This window comes from Alligator sinensis, unplaced genomic scaffold (genome assembly GCF_000455745.1).
Source record: "Alligator sinensis unplaced genomic scaffold, ASM45574v1 scaffold77_2, whole genome shotgun sequence".
NCBI classification, from domain to species: domain Eukaryota; kingdom Metazoa; phylum Chordata; order Crocodylia; family Alligatoridae; genus Alligator; species Alligator sinensis.
In genome coordinates this window covers 336,927-343,195 of record NW_005842016.1, presented here as the reverse complement: position 1 = coordinate 343,195, position 6,269 = coordinate 336,927, and the positions used below count along the sequence as shown (strand labels likewise).

Genomic DNA, 6,269 nt, shown 5'->3' with positions numbered 1-6,269 from the left:
CATTGGCAGCAGCCAGAATAGCTGTGGCCTGGCTGCAGGCATAGCCAGCGGCGATGTGGAGCTGTGTAACCTGGGCTCTGTACATGCTGAACATGTGCTAGCAGGCCAGGCCGGGTCCATTCAAAGCGTGTGGTGGGACCAAACCTGGCCCAGCACAGAGCAGCACACTAGCATGCCTTTGCACAGGAACAGAAGGCGCAGCTCCCAGACACACGGCTCCTGTGTAAAGGCGAGCTAGCTGCACAGCCTGAGTCAGGTCAAGTCTGGTCGGGCCAGCAGGGCATTTTCCATGAGGCTCAGGCAGCAATACAGGGCTGCCGCACTGTGTCTACAACAGGCCATGGTGCATCACCACCTAAGCCTCATGGAAAATGGGCCCCGCCAGCCCGGCCAGGGCTGTGCAGCTAACATGTCTTTGCACAGGAGCTGCATGTCCTGGAGTTGTGCCTTCTGCTCTTGTGCAAAGTCATGCTAGCATGCCGTGCCAGGCCGGGTCCCACCATGCGCTGTCTACTTGCACTCACCATGTGTCTGGCAGTGCTGCTGCTAGAGGCAGGACCTGGCCCAGCAAGATACCCAGTCCCCACAAGTGGTACAGGGCCATGGGTGACAACCTGAGCAGCCCCGGTGCTGCCTGAAGTGGCACGGCCCCACATGACATCGCACCAAGCCAGGCTGATCCTGAGACAGGCAGCACAAGCAGTGCTGGCTTTGAGCCCATCAGGGCCATGCCACGCCACTGGGGGCTCTACCTGCAGTGGACTCTAAGTGCCCCATGGCCACTGCTGCTGCAGGGGTGAGTTGTAGGCCCTGCAGGGGAGGGGGCTGGGACCCTGCAGGGAAGGGATGGGGCCATGTTGAAGTGCATGTGGGCCCTGTGGGGTGCATGATGACCCTGTGGGGGTGTATGTGGGTCCTGTGGGGAAGCTTTCGGCCCTGCAGGGGGGGTAGTCTGTGTGCTGTGAGCGGGGGCTTCTCCCTGTGGGGGAGAAGGGGACCCACCCCTCCTGGGTAGCCCTCCCCACACAGCCCCCCACACCCACAGTCCCCCCCAATCCACCCATAACACCCACATCCTCAAGCCACCTCCACAAACCCCTCACCCATATACCCAGCCACAAACCACAAACCTCTGCACCAGGCCCATGCCCCCCTAACCTCACCTCCACAAATCCTACACCAACCCAAAACTCCCCAACCTCTCTCCAAATTGCTTTATACTTGTAAATTTATCAATATTAAATTGCCCAACATTGCCCAAATATATCAATAAAAATTGCCCTCTCTATATGTAATGGTGTTTCATTTCAATAGCAGAGGAACACTATTTTGGGTATTTTAATGAGAGAATTGAGGTTTCTTATCAGAGAATTTGCAATTCATAAGCAGGGTGTAGTCACGGTCAAGAAATGCAAGTAGCTCATCGCTGGGGACTGCTTGACTGAGAGGTCTGCAGGCTCCATGGAGCCTGCTGGTTCTTGAGCATCCTTCTCCTGGTGCTGGGGCTCAGAGGGCTCCTTAGGTACCATCTGAATCCCTCGGTCCACTAAGACTCTGGACTCTGGTTGGGATTGGGAGAGCTCTGCAGTCCCTTGGGACAAGGGTGGGGGTAAAGATGGGGGTGGGGCTTCTTGACAACATGGTGGGGTAGAGCTGGATTTCCAGGGGGGTCTGTGCAGGGTCCCCAACAAGAACCACTTGTTGATCAGGGGACCCAACCCTACACCCCTGGTGCAGGACCATCAGACAGGCTGGACTTGAGGTTTTTGTGGGAGCATGAGGGAGGAGACCCATCAGGCACCATGGTGGTTTTGGTGTCTGCCTCAGGGTCCTGGGAAAGGGGACCTCCATGTTCAGGGCCCACCAGGGTGAGCCCCAGGGCCCCTGTCTCCCCCAGGTCATCAGAGGGGGAGGGCTCTGCTGCCATACATTCTTCTGGGTCAACCTCAGCACCCATGGTCTCAGAGGGTAGGCCCTGGCCAGTGGAGTGAGGGACTTCCTGCATGGGCTCCTGTTTGGGAGTGTCCAGCAGTCCTGAAGCCTCCTTTACTGGGATAGTCTATTTAATCTTCCCTGGGGGTTCGTGGGCGTGGGGGTGTGTAGGGGGTTGGGGGGGGGGGGGGGGGTCCTCTATATCAGAGGGCTCCAGCTGTGCCCGAGCCTTTCTCTTGGCTTTGCACCTGGAGGGGACCAGCACCCACTCAGCCATGGGGAAGTCCTCAGGTGGACAGGCTCCAGTAGAAGGTCAGGGTTGGGGAGGTGGGGTAGTTACAGTGCGGGGGGGGAAGCTGGGGGTAGGGGCACCCCTTTTGCCAGTGGGACCTTTGGACCCTCTTCCCAGCTGACCCATGGGGCATTCATGATGCAAGTGCCCCAGGGCACAGCACCACAAGCACCTTGGGTCCCCCAGTGTATAGAAAGTCTTCAATAGGGTCCCCTGAAAAGTAATTATGAGGCTGCCCTTGACCTCCAGCTGTGTTCCCACCACCAGCTGGATTATGACCTGATGATGGCATGAGCGCACATGGCAGAGGCTGGGGTCTTAGCACCCAAGTAAGAGGGCCACCACCAGAGAGATAACTATCCCCAGGGTTTGGAGATGGGGGAGCAAGGCCTAATTGGGGATATAAGGTGGGACAGAGCTAAGGACCACTCTAATCCCCAACTCTTCTAGGGGCTCAAGGGGGACATACTCACCCTCCACCACAATCCCCCTCTGCACTGCCTTTGTACAGTGGCCTCCAAAGCAAGGAAAAAGACCCCCTTGCCATGAAAGCAAGAGACCACCACAATCTTGGGGCCCCCCACTACCTGAGCCAGGGCCTGCACCTAGGTCTCAAAATGCAGGGTCTCCCATCTGGGCAGTTGGCACTTCACCCCATGCCTATGGGGTGCCAGAAAGGGGGCCCTGCTGCCTGAGCCGGAAGGGCCAGTGTTGGAGGGTTCAGGCCCCACAGCTGTAATTTACCCTGTAGCCACCTGTGCATAGTTGTGGTTCCCCTGCTGTGGGGCTGCATTGGTGGGGCTGGGGCTAGGGTCAGGTACAGGCTGAGTGGGTGTGCCAGTTGGCGTGGCATACCTGGTCCCCTCAGGTGCTGGTGGTCTAGGCTTGGGGGCATGGCCCTTGCCCTTCCCATCCCCAGCTATGGACCCCTTCCCACTGCGCTTGCCACTGGCCCTTAATGGTCGGGAAGGGGGTTTGGGAACTTCTCCAGGAGGGACCTGGCCATGAAACATGGATTGTCCCCAACAGAAATCCTTTTTAACAGGAAACTCAAAACCAGACTGCTACATCTTGTAGATGATGCTCATCAGAATGAAAAACAAGACATGAAAACATTAAAAAAATTCAACAAACTCAAACAGGAATGGTACTATTACAGGCGTTCCAGGGAATTACCACAACTGCACAACAAAGATACGATGCTTATTTCAGATGGACAAACATGGAAACAAAAAACACTAGTTTCCCATCAAGTAACTCCAGGATCCTATACAGTAGTCACACACGAAGGACAGGTGTTTAGAAGGAACTGATGACACTTGCAGCTCATTAACATGAGAAAAGTACAGGGTCAGGTGATTCACCAAAGAAAACAGAGCTTACATCAAAGCAACAAGAAACAACAGAGGAGATTGAAAATGACACAGAAGTAGAGACATCTGAACAAGGAAACCAAACAAAAACTGAACCGATAAGGATTGAGAATAAAGAGAAACTGAGAAGATCACTTAGAACATGTGTAGATGAAATAGTATTTCCCATTTACGTTAATGCAACTGCATTTGTGTTTGCACAACCTGGGATTTCCCACCACACCAAAGCCCATTAAGCACCTTAAACTAACACTACTCAGAGATGTGTTAATTTGCTGCACTCTCCAGTTATGCCACTCCAACTGTGGATTTGTTTGTGCAAACAGCCAGAGACTCCAAAGACTTCTAATTAATCCCCTTTGCCAAGAGGGGGTGCTGTGTTCCAGCCTTTAGCCAGTAGGTACCACTGGGTGTTCTTTTTTTACCCTCCTCACCCCTCCCTCCTCCCTCACAGCATGCAGTTCAGGTCAGGACAGGTCTGCTCAGAACAATTATTATTTTATAATGGGGGACACAAATAATCCTTTAATTTTCTCTCCCCTCTTAGTTCTTCTTCCTTCACTGCCTATAGTGTATGTCTTCCCCCTCACCCATGTACCCTTCTGTCCTCCCACCACCCCCATGTTCCCTCCACCTGCGACCTCTGCACTCCCTGTCGTATGCTGCCAATGCAGTGGACATAGTGCCCAACGACAGCTGCAGCATCACTGCAATGGTAAGTTTTTTGCAAGTAGTTTGAAACTTTGGAGTGAGTGGTTACATGACTTCCTTCAGTATTGCAAACCTTCTGAACTTCATCACATTCCATTTCAGAACCGTGACCAAAAGTCCAGGGGCAGGATGCTGCCTGCCAGACCCAACACCCAGGATATGCAGTGTCTCGAGTGATATTTAAGTAATATGTCCCACCGACCTTGTGTCTGTATGTGGGCGGGGGGGAGTCCGTTTTTTTGACTGTGTGCCAACCCCCACCCTCTTCTTCCTCTTCTTCCTTTTTCCCCCTCCTCGCAGAAAACTTTTGTGGGTGGAACTTGCTGAGGCTGGCAACCAGCCCACAGCCCAGTAGTGAATGAAAATAGTGAAGAGGAAAGTACAGTGAAATATCTTCAAGGGGTTTTACATTTTCTTACATTTTGTATATATTGTATATTGTTAAATTGTATATAGTTATTGATAAGGCTCCAACATTTTCAGTAAAGTGTTTTATTTTTGCTCTCTATATGTGTCATGTTTTCTCTGGGGTGGGTGCGTGGTTGGGTTGGGTTGGTTTTCAGAGACTGCCCACCTCATTGTGGGGATGCTGTGATTGGGGGGATGGGGGTTATGGAGTCATGGCATTACTGGCAAGATTTGCAAAAAGTTGCAAAGAGTTGCAAAGTGGACTGTTATTGGAGGTAGGAAGGTTAAATGCTTGTTAACTGCTAGCTAGGGTGTGGTGCAGCCAGCATGTCTTGTAAGAAAAAAGACTAAACAACCCCACCCACCCCCAGCAGCAAGCAAACAATCTGCATAACATCTCCATGCATGGACCTCCCAGGGCCTTTGGCCTTTAGCAAGTCTTTAAAGACTTTAGTAAGTCTTTAATGCATTATAATATATTTCATATGCACAGTCGCCAAGGGCGGTGGGGGGTTGGGGTTAATGCCTGCTGCCACAGCTCCAAATAGCGTTTTTTCTGAGTTTTTTCTTTGCAGGCTGTACTGTTATGGGAGCTGTGATGCAAAAATGATTTTTTTTCAATGCTTTCTTTGCAATGCAATGTTTTCCTTTCAAAACCCTGCATGCAGCACCTTCTGGAGCCGGGTTTGCAGGACCCCCCCCACCCCCTGTCAACTGCAACCCGCTCCCCCCACTGGAGAGAGATCATCATATTTTGTTCAGGATAGCTTTGTCCTCCCTTGCCATATCTCTCCTCTCAGCCTTCTCAAAGGACATGGAGAAGGTGAGGGAAATGAGGAGCAGCACTCCCAAGGCAGCCCAGGGTAATCTCTTCAGCTACCTCTAGGCCTCTGCAGAATCAAGTGTATTGAAAGAAAGCATCATTGTGGGAGAACTTCTTTTCATCCAAATTCAAGAAATGTGTAATACCTCCTTCTCCTATACTAGGTATTGGTATGTCCTCATCTGATGGGTCTCAGCTAGGCAGGCAGCTGCTAATTAGCCAAGGCCAGGGTTTCAAAAAGCACTCTGCTCCCTATAGAGAGGCCAGAAGTGTTATGTAGCAGAGGGCTATCTCCAGACTTATTACTGAGGTGCCTGGAGGGGAAGTCAACCAATCTGAAATACGGGCCCTGACCATCTTTGTGTTCAGCCTGTGAAGCTACTTCACTCCTGCCCCTGGCCAGCTGCAAACCACTCCCCTGCTCCCAGGTCCATGCCTTGAAATCAAGCAGGAGCAAGTACAAATCAGTATTTTTTATTCCTCATCTTTTTCACAATAAATTGAATTGCAATAAATTCAACTGAGAAATCACAATAAAGCTAAAACAGTATAGGCTTTTTTTTTACTCAACAATGGTGTTGGTAGTCAACTAGTTAATACATTTTTTTACAATACAGTCATTGCCAGCAAACACAATACAATAGGGTAAAACAACAATTCACAATATGCTCCCAAGGGCCCTTGAGTAATCCCTTGATATGATATAGATCGATGGACGGCTGCATGGTGG

General features: G+C 51.3%; 1 long non-coding RNA gene across 2 annotated transcripts in view; it reads left to right on the top strand.

The window, feature by feature from the left end:
• The window catches only part of LOC112550016, a 52,316-nt gene extending 47,548 nt beyond the window's left edge, over positions 1 to 4,768 (top strand). Inside the window, exons 3-4 of one of the 2 annotated variants that reach the window (XR_003093677.1) lie at positions 4,411 to 4,492; positions 4,609 to 4,768. This is a non-coding gene — a long non-coding RNA (uncharacterized LOC112550016). Of the gene's footprint in view, positions 1 to 4,410 lie in introns of both variants that reach the window. The other variant, XR_003093676.1, reaches the window with a different exon arrangement.
• The last annotated feature ends 1,501 nt before the right edge of the window (positions 4,769 to 6,269 follow it).